Below are 13,569 nucleotides of genomic sequence, written 5' to 3'. Positions count from 1 at the left end.
ATGAAACATTTATGTAGAGCAGTACACATACATGCTCTGGAGTGTTGTGTAATTACATGTGTTATTAATCTTGTAGCCTTATAATCTCCAATCACTTATAAGAAATAGCTGTGATGGTTTGGAAGACAGCACATTGAAAAGTCACAGATTACAAATAAAAAAATATCTAATGATACCTCAAATGAGAAGGAAATCTCACTTAGTCTTTGAGAAGCTCAAATAGCATCTTGTACATAACAAAAAATTGGTTTAAGAAAGTATTCTTGGGCCTCATTCACTGATTTTAATTTTCCATTAATCTAAAGAGTATACTTAGCACTACCAAGGAATCTTTTTTTAATAAAAGGAGTCAAAGTCAGTATTTTCCTTTCCTTTTCTTCAGAGAAGTGCCTGAGCCAAAAAAAGAAAAAGGTGGGGGGGGCACAACAAATAGAAACTTGGAGTTTCTGAGAAGAAAACAACACCTCCTTAGAAAAACACACTTCTTGTGTTGCATACCAGTATTTTCGTCCTGCAGCTAACTGCAGTCTTCATTGTAGCCTCCATGTCAGTAATGTGTGTTAATGAGTAATTCCTTCATTTGGATATGCATTAGCAGTCTCCTATACACTGAACTCCTATTTAAAGGCAATGACTTAATTTTTATAGCTTTTTAAATTGCATGTAGTTCACCTCACTCACCTATATTCACACATTTAATATTAATATTCACCCACACTTGCAACTCTATCAGTACACAAAGGCATGAAGAACTTGCTATAACAGCTTTTGTAGGAAAAGAAATGTCATTTTAATTACTAGTAGAAGACTTTTTAAAGAACTTACCAGTGGGTTAAAACACAAATCCCCACCCAAGCTGTTGTTCTCACATACCTCCCAAGACTATTGATACAATATATTCCACTACACACAAAACTTCCTAAATTTTGAGCACACAGACTCAGCAAAAGCCAAACATAAATGCAACATGGGAGCTTTCATTCAGTAAATTTTCTGAAGAAAGCACTCATGCTAGACGTGGGAGAAAAGCCTGTTTTTTCCCAGCACAGACAGACAAATTATTCAAGAACTCTTCACTTGTGTGAAGATATACCCCTGCAATGTTGACAACAATAGGAAAGAAACAACGAGAGACCAAGTTCAGTAACTACCAAGTATAAAAACTCATTCACCTATGTATTTCTTTACAAAAAGAAGGTAAATTTTTCCTGTATGTGTTAGTTTATTTCCTAAAGGCATCTAGAATAGAACTATTTTTGTTCTAATCTTTTGAGAAAAAGAACACACCACTCTATCTTAACTGTGGTTCTGTTAAACAACTTTCAAAATCTGTGCTGTGACAACCATCTCTAGTTCCACGCTAACAATTTTTTGCAAAGAGCTACTGAAGCGGTACATAGTGCCTTCTCACATGCTTTATAATGTGCAGAGCAACAGCTACTGTCTCAGTTCTGATGAGGTTTAACTGTTCAAACTTATAGTCTTGGACTCACTTCCAGGCTAAGCTACAACTATTTATTTTTTTGTTACCATAGCAGGAAACTACTGTAACTAAATACTGAATCTCTGTATGTACCTGACAAAGGAAAAGCTCACAATAAAGTAAGACGTGCGGTAGGGGTGGGTAGAGGAAGAAAACATTTTGTTTCAGAAATATTGTAGTGTGCTGACTTTGGCTGGAATAAAGTTAATTTTCTTCACAGTAGCTAGTGTGGGGTTACCTTTTAGATCTGTGCTTGATAATTCAGGGATGTTTTCTACTCTTGCATAGTGCTTACACAGCATCAAGGCCTTTTCTGCAGCCTTGCTGCGCCCTTTCAATGCATGGGCTGGCAATGCACAAGGAGCTGGGAAAGGAAACAGCCAGGAGAGATTAACCCGGCTGACCAAAGGGATATTCAGACCACATGGCATCATGCTCAGCATATAGAGATGGGGGAAGAGGAAGGGAAGATGGTCAAAGTGACTTTGTTTTCCTTCCTAAGTCATCATTAGGTGTTATGGGGCCCTGCTTTCCTGGGAATGGCTGAACGGCTTCCTGTCCGTGGGAAATGGTGAATGAATTCCTTGTTTTGCTTTGCTTGTACACACAGCTTTTTATTTACTTATTTACCTATTTAGAGATAAACATTCTTTATCTCTGCCCCTGAGTTTTCTCACTTTTACCTGATTGATTCTCTCCCCACTTCCATCAGGGGGTAGTGAGTGAGCCAGTGTGTGGGGCTCTGTGGCTGGCTGCACTTAAACCATGAGTGAAAGATGGCTATAAAGATCTTTAGCTTTTTAGATACTATCGTACCTGATAACAAAGAAAGAGAAACATTAGAGTATTGTAAGAATTTAAAGAGTTTTTTTCTCTTCTCCAAATGTTGAAGAGTCAACATTTTGGTCACAAATCATATGTGCAACAAAACTTACTGTCTTCTTAAAACACAAGATTACAGCCTTCAGTTCCAGCCTTCTGCTCCAAACACCTCCTAGTCCTAAATGCAGACTTTGAAAAAATGACATCTATTCAAAGTATGCTTCAGAAAAAAAAAGAAAATGTGTTTCACAGTTTAGTTTCTCACACTAGAATCATAGAACCGCATGCTTCTTAACTAACACAAACTGCAATTTCCATCACTCTGGGGGAAAAGTGCCATATGCATTCTCCTCTAGAGCTACAGGGACACCTTTTTAATTTCTCTGGCCAGCCAGAAGCCCACAATGTCAACACACACCCTGCCCACCACATATCTGGTATCTTGGAACAGAGATGACAGAGAGCAAATGTGAGCTTCCTACCCAGCTTTGATTACTTGTTCCTGAATTTTTAATTCCATGTTCCTTATATAGTCAAAATTTATCTTTTACTAACAGCATAAGGTATTCATTTTTCCAGATTATAAATAACCAGTTGTTTTTACACAACCTCAGTTGCTGAGGCCCAGCTCACATGAACAGGTATTGTAACTTACACCTAAATGGCCTCCCAGCTCAATTTCAAGTTAACTTTAGAACCTCCAACAACTTCAGTGAAAGCCAACATCCATGAAAAGAAGCTATTGCTAGATTCCTACAAGCCTATGTATTAGTTCATTCAACCAAAAATCAGGTTTATTTTTTTTTTCTATTACTATGAAAATTTTTTGGGTTTTTTGGAGAATGCATTTCTTAGTATATTTAGACCATTTAAAAAATATTTTTTAAAAAGCATTAATAAAACATGCTGTTGAGGAATCACACTCCAAATAGAAGCCATGTAACTTTTCATTACATGTTCTTGTAATTGTAATTACATGTTCTTGTTCTGATTGATAGTTAAAATTGAAATATTCTTCATAGCTTTTAATACAGACATATCCCTAGATGTACTGCTGTCAGGCTTCTGCAGTGAGTTAGAAACCTCATGCAAAAGAAAACATCTTTATAACTTCTCACGGGTGTAATCTTTAATTTTAAATATGAGGAGAAAAAAAAACCAAGACAAAACAAGATTAAATGAAGCTTTAAATTTTCCATTGGGCAGAGGGAGAATACTAAAAATTAAAGAATTCAAGAAACAATTATGTACGTTTAAGATTAATAATATACAAATAAAATAGATGGTACAGTGCAGATTTTTCAGTCTGAAACACACAAATAGATTTTCAGAAACACTTTGGGGTTTTTTTGGCAAGTGAATGCATTGTAATGGAATACACAATTTTGGACTCAACCCAGAAACGTCATTCTCATAGTTCTGTGCATTTCAAATTACCTATTTATTTAACTGTTTCTTAATCCTTGAATAATTGTCTTTTGCAAGGAGGACACTAAATCCTCAGAATGTGGCAGGTGACTTCTCAGAAAAGCACAAAGACTCTTACGTTAAATTCATACCAATGATACTAACTCAGAACCAGACAAAAAAATATTGTCAGAATAGTAATTCTATTTCTGCTAAGTAACTGGAAGTTTACACACCAAGACCGCAGTCTTTCTTGATCACAGCAGCTTGTCAATACAACATGTAAGGGTGCTGACAAGAATTTCTAGTCCTACAAACAGCATTTATATTGAATTCCATTAAAAAGAATCATCAGGTCAAATTCCTTCGTAACTCCTGTCTCCCTTCTGTTACTACTCTGAAGCAGCAGCTTCTAAGACAACTATGAAAACCATAGTCATTCTGTTATTGCAAAACTCTTACTGGTTTGTTCAGATATATTCTCCTTATGGAAGCTGTGAGAGTCGCTTTTAAAGTCAGTTCTTCAACTCACTGAAAGGATTTGCAGATCTGTAGACAGATTCTTCCACCAAATCACCTTGGGGACAGTCATACACTGCCAGATTTCAGCTCTAATGTGAAGCTGGAGACCTTTGTTACACAAAATTTTGCAGAAGAGGCAAGGCTCCTAAGCCAAAAATGCTCTACAGTGGAAGAAATCCATTAATACATATTCATTAATGAAAAGCTACTCTTTTCATGCTTGTTCTCTTGTGTTTCCCCTACCCCAAGCTCAAACACCCAAAAAACATTCATGGTATTCTTGGAGCTACCTGAAGGAAGCTCCAAGATCAAAAGGCACTATTAAAGCTAACTCCCATACTTCTTTGAAATGAAAAAGATTTGAGTTCATACCTTCTTAGGCACTGAACAAATGGATGCATTTATAGTCTCCCTCCTGTCTGGATTCTCTGCCAACTAATACACCATGCACAACAGCACTGGATTTCCAAATCAGATCTCATTTTATCTTGTTTATTATTTCATGAAACTTGCTGGTACTCCTGGACCATTGTCAAATTTAGTTGACAAACTTAGGTCAATCAAAACTGTTGATCGTTTTTTTCCCTACCCTCTCCAGCAGAGTTTTAACAGTAGGATTATTTATCAGATTATTTGTAAAGTAAGGGGTTTGGGACACAAAAAAATCCTCCAACACACATAAAAATTGCCTACACACATCTTGTTTCTCTACAAAATCCATCCAAAGGTATCAGCATACTATCAGCATTATTTTTAGAAGGCTCAAGAGGCAAATGACTTGTTAGCTATAGGTGAATAGTAGGACTTATATTGGTTTTATAACATTTTAGCTTCTTAACAAAGCTTTTCTCCATGCTTTAAAACAATGTTAACTGTAATTTTCAGGGTTTAACTGCCTTCCTTCTAAATTTATCAGACAATGAAGAGTGGTGTTTAGGAATCTGCAAGCATTGCTAGGCAGAGTGCCAATACACAGATCTAAAGAAGTGAAAGAAAGCATAATTTAATGCACAGAGTCCAACAGCTTTCTCAACAGTCATCACAAGTTAATTCCCCCTCTCCAAAAATCTTGTGTCTTTTAATGCCAGAAAACATTTTTTACACAGGAGTGCTTGGGCAGTTACATAGCCTCTAAATAAAAATTGAGGTAATGTATGTAGCCACTCAGTTACAAGAATATATATATATGTGTGTGTGTGTCTGTGTGTCTGTGTGTGTGTGTGTGTGTATGTACACACACCAGCTCTCTATTTTTTTAATAATATCCCAAATACTAGTTTGTGAAATAGATTCACTTTGTACCAGAAGGACACGTAGACATCTAAGATCAAACTTGTATGCTCCCATATCTGAAACATCTGAGGAGTAAAAGATAACATACATATTTTTAAGTTGATGTATTCTGATAAAGAAGTAAATTTTTACATATTGCAATGGACCCAACAATAATTTAAGTCATTAAAAGCTTCAAATCTAAAAAAATTTGGATTTGCAATTTGAGAACATTTAATCCACCCAATCCCTTTAATGCCTGTCAGCCTAATAAACTTCCACTGTCATGTGCTGTGACTTCCACTCTTTGCAGAAGTACTGAAAGATCTCTTATGTCTATTACCGCAAAAGTAGAACAAACTTTTTACTGCATCATAAACACCATTCATTCATGCCACTAAAAAAAGTAATTTAAAAAAAAGAAATCTATCTTTTCTGTCTATCTGGCAGGGAAAAAAAAAAGAAGTGTCATATAAATTTAAAGAAGAAGGAGGGGAAAAAGTAAAGAAAAACCCCAAACAATTAGGTCTGAAACCTTTTCAAGATCTCCCAACCCACAACTGATTATGGATGCTTTAAGGGTGACTGAAAGTAAAATCTTCTCTGTAAAATTTATGATAGTACTTGTGAAAACTGGAAAATGCTGTTCTTGCTAATTAATGCTAGAATGAACAATTTCAGAGCAAACAGCTAAAAAAAGCAGATCAGAAACTGTAGCCTGTGATGCCTAATAAGAAAAGCCAACCAAACAAAAAAACAAACAAAAAAACCCTCAGAAATTCAGAGCCAACCAACCTACCAACCAAACAAAGCCCTGATTAGTCTATCTGATTTGGTTTTTATTTTGCCTCAAAAATAATAAGAAAATCAGAAGTCATACACAAAGTGCTGAAATTCACAAATAAAATAAAAGGGGGAAAAAACTCTTTCTTCTGGTCTTTATAATACCATCAGGCCAGCATAAATGCAAGCAAAAACCAACACAAAACTGCCATTTAGACTGTTCATCTACTCTAAGTCATGTCAGCTGTTCACACCACCTTTATTTACCTATCTTTAATAACACACATTAGTTTCAGTGCCCTGACAGACCTTTTAGTCTCTCAGCAACTAATCTGAGCACAATGCTAAGATTCTGATACTGCTTGATTTCTACAGTTGCCCTCGCCTCCTTCGTCCCCCCAGTTTCAGGAATACAGCACAGGACTTGGATGTTTTTTTTAAATATCATAATAGGAGTAGGACTTTTTTCTTAGTTTGTTGGCTGGATTTGAAAAGTAACTTATCATACTATTCATACTATAAAAAAGCATATGTTCATATTGTAATGTTTTGTTTTACTGCAAGAAATGTCAGATTATCTATCTTCCTCCTTTAGCTTTCAGATGGGAAAAAAAATAAAAATGTGGAACTTCAGAAAATATCACTTCCATCAAAGTCTACAAATACTCAGAATACATGTGATTACCCAGAAGATTTGACAACCTACAAGAGTCCCTTCCTCTTCCATTTAAAGTGGTAGTCCTTATGCTCTAACCTGTACTTTAAGGTGAAACATACTACCATTGGAATATCCAAGGTCACAGGAACAGCATAAAAAACTATAGCTACAAATCATATCCTTAATTTCAAAAATAATCAGCTGAGATTCTTTCAGATGGAAATGTTTTTGCAACAATGCAAATAAAACTGAAAATTCACTGAAGAAACCAAAGTGTAGAAGTCCTTGGAAACACAGCATACTGTGCTCATTCAACAAAGCACATAGATTTTAATTTGAAACTTCTGTATTTTGTGAATTCTGCATGTGACAGATAACCTGCATGGAAGAGGTGGGTTGGGCTTTGTTCCTCCTCCATTAGTTTCCAAATTCAAGGCTTCATTCCAAGGGCCTTAAAGCTATCTCATTCCTCTACTCCCTGTTAGCCTACTTAACATTTACTGCCAACTACTGTGTCTTCTGCTTTCTCCAGAAGCACCTGAAGATCTCTTACGTCTTTCCAAACACCACCTGTAAAAGAAGAGAAAAATTTCTACTGTGTACTAGACGGTGTTGATGTCTTAATAACCACGGGACTTTTCCAAATCAGTGAGCTCAGATCAGCAATCAGAAAGAACAAACATTTGATCTCTGACATGACTGACGTCAAATTGTGTATCTTGCAGAAACTGTTAACAGGCCCTCCTTTCACAAAGTGAAATGGCCCCATTAACTTCTCATTATTTAGTAACAGTCTAAAAGCATACAAAGCAGAAAGGCATATTTGTACGTAGCCAAAGAAGACTTCCCAATTGCTACTTATGTTTTCACTATTCAGATTTCATGTGCATTTTTACAATAACAGCACAATAACAAAACCTTTTAGAAGACTAGCAAGCTTTCTATAAAGCCATCTGTAATTACAAATTAATAAAAGTGTCAAGATAGGGTTTTCTTTGAAACAACTGAAAGAAGGAAACATCTGCATACCATATACAACAGTATGCAATATAAGTTAGGGTAGTATCACAGTGAAGGGCACAGGTAGAAGACTTGGCAGAGCCCAGAAACAGAGTTCTGCTCCTTTACTTTGGCAACTTTGATATGGCAATGGACTACTGTTAATAACACATACCAGACACTGCACTTTGAGATAAAAGCACCACATAATGCATGCTATCCAATAAAATACTGCAGCGCAACTGAGACAAATGGTTGATAAGGAAAAAGGAACAAGGAAAGGGAAAATTCTTCTACATTTGTCTTTGACAGTACATGCAAAATAGAGTGACAGGGATCATGCAACACTGTGATCATGATTTTTTGAAAGGAAAGCACGGCAAGCCTGCTTCACTCATATAAGGAGCAGGTAAGATTCATGGGGAGTGAAATCTCATGCCTGGCAAAAAGGACATCAGTAAAAGTGTCCATTTCTAAAGGAATGATACAAACAGAGATGCAAACAATCCCATCTTGCTGGGCAGAAAATAAATTTAAAAGAGTAATTTGGTCAACCCAGAAGCTTTAGTAATCTAAAACTCTAGAAATAGTAATTTGAGAAAAGAAAAATAGGTCAAATGGACTTGGAGAACATTAAGTATAAAAAGAATAGACTGAGCATGCAAGATAAAAAACAGAAAAGCACAGGACAAGTTACTTTGATAAGAAATACGCTTGTAATAACAAGAACTTCACAACAGCTATATTGCTCTAGTTTGAAACATTTATCTTTTTACTCATCCACATTTTTCCACCTCAAAAGGAGGTCAACCACACTCAAAAGTGCTATGCAAACATAACTTTACAACAGAGGCAAGAATAAAAAATGGTAATAAGAATTCTTTGCTTTAAAGAACATTGAGAGTTTTGGGTGGACAACACAAAAAATCTGTGGTTAAAATAATTTGCATGCACTAAAACAGATGGCATAATTTGTACAACAGTTCTACACAGGTAACTCATAAATGATACACTACTGGGAATTATTTTGGCTACTTTCATATTAGCATGTACCTATTCACAACAAAGTTTGCCAAAGGATTTGTCATGGAAACACTGAACTCAATGCATGAGTGGATTATTATGATCTTCAAGTTCTCTGTGCTTTCTTCCCCAGATCCTCTGAAGGATATATATAGCTGTTATATATATATCCTTCAGAGGATATATATGAATGCTATATATATCTAGCATTCATTAACAGCCATATATTTTGCACATACAGCTGTTAATGAATGCTAGATAAGTTAAACTGTTCAGCAGTAAGATTATCTATAAAATTCAAATATTTTAAAATCCCCTTTTTGTCTCCAATTGAGGGGAATTCCACACAGCTGAAAACAGACAGTTGAAGACTGGAAGAGATTACGTTGGAGGATGTGACAGGTAATACTTGAGATTCTTTTGATAGATTAGACAACTTTTTAAAAAGTAGTTGGTAATGTCCTGAAGGAATGAAAAGATCTGGTTACTGCCCTGACTCCTCCTGGTTTCCATTGAATCACTATGTATCACTCAGACTGGATATCTGCAACAATTTCAGCTGGTCCAGGCTGATGCTACTGCGGTCCTGCCTTCCAAGCATGCATTGGATAGCATCATTATTATGCACCAGTGCTACTCCTGCCCCAGGATAATTCACCTAGACAATTAAACTAACCAAAAATGTAACCTACCAAAGAATAACAACCATATTGGAACCCCTTAGAACATCTTTGTTATGGTCACCCCTAAGATCAAAAGGAAACTTGGGAGGGAATGAGGAAGGTAATGAATAGTTAGACCCTTGATCCATGATGGAGGAAAGACCAATTGCCTCAGCTGTTTCAATCGCTCACATGGTTTTGCATAACCTCAGAGTCACCAGTCCACCAGTGATAATACCAGGGAACAAGACTGAGAGACAGATGGAAAGAAGCATTAGCAGCAGCGCTCGATCGGCCAGGCAACAGCACCCGAACTGAGCTCAACATTAGCTTGAGAGGAAATTGAAATGCATGGCTAAGGTTAGGTTCCCAAATGTATATTCATACAGCAATTTGTTTTTCAGGTGCCTAGCTTATGTGAAAAATAAGGTCACTCAAGAATGGGCATAGAAGAATGGTGTAAGCACCAAAAGTTGTGTATAAATTCAAGATGAGAGATACTCTAAGTTACCCTACTGTGAAAGAAAATGTATTGCAACCAATTAACCCCCCACATACTCTTTTCCTTAGGAAAGCTAAAACTGCAATTAGTAGACACTTCCCTTGGACCCCTACAACTTAATATTGGTTAGCATTTGATAGAAAGCTTACTTTACTCTTGAAGAGGATTTGAAAAAACTCAGCAGAGAACAAATCCTACAACACCAGATTTCCTTTGATTAAATTAAGAGCTCTCAGTTTCCTACAGAGCAAAAGTTCCTCAGATACACTTCTGAAATCACTCAAAAAGCTACAGAAAAGGAAAGTATTACCCCATTTTATGAAATGCCTTATAAAGCACAAAAGCTGGAGTCTTGGTTTAAAGAAGCTCTCTAACATATTTATTTTTAAACCACAGGAAAAGCTTCAAGGGAGAAAAGAACAGTTTCAGAAGCTACATAGGACAAAAAAACCTCAAAAACCCTGATTAATACAATAACATGAATTTCTGAAACCAATTCAGTAAAGAACTGCTCAGTGTGCAAGAAAATTGTGATATTTGTCAGAGCTCCTGTCATCAAACCAAGACAGATATTTTGCAGCCACTAGAACAGAACTGCAATGTGGTAACCAAATGAAAAGTCACAATTTTTATAAACTTGTCCCATTCTCTGACTGGAATGTGGTTGCCTAAATGTAAAGGTTACTACTGCCCTTATAAGGAACCACATATTTCTGTTCATGCCAAGATGATTTTTTCTTTTTCTTTTGTATACCTTTTACAAAACTGTCATGTATCCTCAGTACTCTTAGCATGCATATTTGTGATTCCTTAAGTATGATAATTTAGCATAGTCCTAGTAATCTGTTAGGCCAGGAGACCAAACATCCTAAAGGCCTCATAGTAGGAGGCCAGAAAACCCTACACTATCTTGGGAAACCAATGTCCTCTCTAGAATATATCCTGTAAACCAGACTTGGCCCATCCCGGGTGAAATTCTGTGCATGGGGGAATATCACACCATTCATTCAGGTCTCCCATTGGGGTGTCCTTGTTAGATATGCTAATTGGTAAGGTCTATAAATTGCACGTGTCATGTGTGTGCATTGCAGTGCATCCCACCTTGGTGAAGTGCTGCCCCAATAGGGATCCTTATTAAAATACCAAGGTAAAAACCCCTTATCCCTTAACGGTGTCTGGCTCTTAAATTTTTAAGACCAGGAAAAGGCATCATTGCTCTCCAAGCCATGTCTTGGATGAACAGATTAGAATGGGCACATGACTACATTTTTTCCCCAACAGTATACTTTGTCACTCAGCTGAATTATGAGCTTATCTGCACTGCAATGTACAAACCCAAACCACATCAACACACATACCTACCCTACTGACATTAAGTAACATGAGGTATATTGTGGTAATGAATGTGTACAGCTGTTTTAAGGCATGGACACAGTCACAGAATTTTTAAATGGCAATACAAATGCTTTCAAATAAACCTTTAAAATAGTTATTTCCAGCCAAATTACATAAACAAATTGTCTCCAACAGTCTTTCACTTGCCAAACCAAATTGAAAAACCTGTCCCTGAACAGTTTTGGCTGCAAGAAAGATGAAGTCATTACTAGATGTTTTTGTCAGTTCTGAAACACCATTATTCTTCAGATGTTGTTTATACTCCACATATAGTTGCACCACTTCGAACATTTTTGTATTAAAAAAGTGCAAGTTAATAACCAATATAGAAGCACCATCAGTCTTCCTTCCCTTGAACTTCTTTGCAAATGACTAGCTGGATTTCTTTAAATAACCTAGCTGGAAATAATATAGGAAAATTCAGAATCTTAAGCTACCACTGTAAGTAAAGAACACATCTGCACATAAATTGGCCCTTTCAATGTAAAAGTGTCCATGTACATGTGAACAGGACTTAAAACAAAAAGAAGACAGTTTACCACCAGCAACAAGAGTAAGCAGTGGGTGATAGCTTTGTAGAACAGCGATACCTGACATCAGAACCTGTGAACTCTCCCAGGAAAATGAGTGTGAGTTTTCCAAAAAATTAAAAGGTCTCTGAATTCTTGAGAGGCTTAAATAAGAATCTCCTTCCTTTGCACAAAAGTCCTTTGAAACAATATCTCCACCTCTCACTGCATCATTATAACGGGGTTGGAAGCATCATTATAAGTGGGTTAGAAAAGGCATCTAATATTATCTGTAAGTCAGTTAACAGCCCACACTGTAGTTTTCAAAAGATAAAAATACAGCTTTCAGCATTTAGAAAGAAAAAACCCACACAACTAATCACAGTTTTTGCTCAATGTATACTATTTTATGAATTGTTAACTAGAAAAAGAACAAGCTTCTGACAAGATGAAACATGACTATGAATATTATAAAGATTCCATAGACTAAAGTGGAAAAACCCCAGCAATTCAGTCAACACATCATCCCAGGAACAGTGTGTTCTTACAATTTAAGGTGTACAATGCAATAGCCTATTTTATTATATCCCTTACCCAGCATTAATCTGTTGGAACATCTGATTAAATAAATTAAATACCTTTTTCAGCCTTCAATTTTACTGGCTACTGGATTGGGGGTTTTTAGTCTGAGGTGACAAAGATCAGTATGTTCAACAGAACATATTTTAAATGCATTTATAGAAAATTGCCTTTGAAGAGTTGTTGTTAACAGTGTGTAGCCCCTGAACCTCTGTTTTCTGTCTAGTTCCTGGGAATAGGGAGCCTGATTAACTGGGTAAGAGAAAAGTGATATTCATTAAAATTTCATTTTAGATGGCTATGCTTTTACTTTATGGAAATAAACTGGTCTTCAGTTTTGCTTGCAATGTGGCAGCTTTATAAGAGCACTGAGCTGTAGCCCAGCATTAGTAACCAAGGATGGCCAAATAAAAGGCAAGAATACTGTGAGACAAGAGCCAGCCAGACAAGCCTGCCTGCTTTCCCTTTATCATCATTCTAACGACAAGGATGGTAAAGGAACAGACAGATGGTTGCCTTCACTGCAGAAACAGGTGCAGCAGGTTGTCACAAAAACGGCAATGGTGGCATGAACAATTTTCTTGCAGAGCACAGCATTACTCAGATGCTTGTAAAAGGCAGCCATTAGCTTAAGAAAACCTTTATAGATCAGCTAAAAACCTTTACTGAGGTTTACCTCAGTACCTTTACTGAGGTTTACCAGCTCTGGCTGGTGTGTTTGTGTGTCTATTTGTGAGTTAGAGTGAGCACAAGCAAAAGTGACAGAGAGGAAGGCTAGACAATAAGATGCCTTGCAAGGTCAGTCTGAAGATGTAATCACACTTAAAAAGCGGCTGTTAACAAGCAGTGACTAACACTGGTCTGATATAAAAGCTGAAAAAAATGACATTATCTCATCTCCCTTCAAAGCAAAAGGTTTTCAGTAGAAAGCACTGGTTTAGTGATACAGGTCT

At 36.5% G+C, this 13,569-nt stretch overlaps 1 protein-coding gene across 12 annotated transcripts in view; it reads right to left on the bottom strand.

Moving 5' to 3' along the window:
- The window catches only part of PIP5K1B (phosphatidylinositol-4-phosphate 5-kinase type 1 beta), a 100,922-nt gene that overhangs the window by 64,360 nt on the left and 22,993 nt on the right, over positions 1-13,569 (bottom strand). For 2 of the 12 annotated variants that reach the window (XM_050986592.1, XM_050986586.1), the window contains exons 4-7: positions 7,326-7,517; positions 4,175-4,395; positions 2,419-2,525; positions 2,167-2,299 (exon numbers count right to left, since the gene is read on the bottom strand). The exons of 2 other annotated variants lie outside the window; for them this stretch is intronic. The gene's annotated coding sequence lies outside the window, so the exon portion shown is untranslated. The remainder of the gene's footprint in view (positions 1-2,166; positions 2,300-2,418; positions 2,526-4,174; positions 4,396-7,325; positions 7,518-13,569) is intronic. 8 more of the 12 variants (XM_050986594.1, XM_050986589.1, XM_050986595.1 and 5 more) reach the window with 5 other exon arrangements.

This window comes from Serinus canaria, chromosome Z (genome assembly GCF_022539315.1).
Source record: "Serinus canaria isolate serCan28SL12 chromosome Z, serCan2020, whole genome shotgun sequence".
Lineage (NCBI taxonomy): Eukaryota > Metazoa > Chordata > Aves > Passeriformes > Fringillidae > Serinus > Serinus canaria.
The sequence above is the reverse complement of the archived record's forward strand: the minus strand, read 5'-3'. Positions and strand labels throughout refer to the sequence as shown.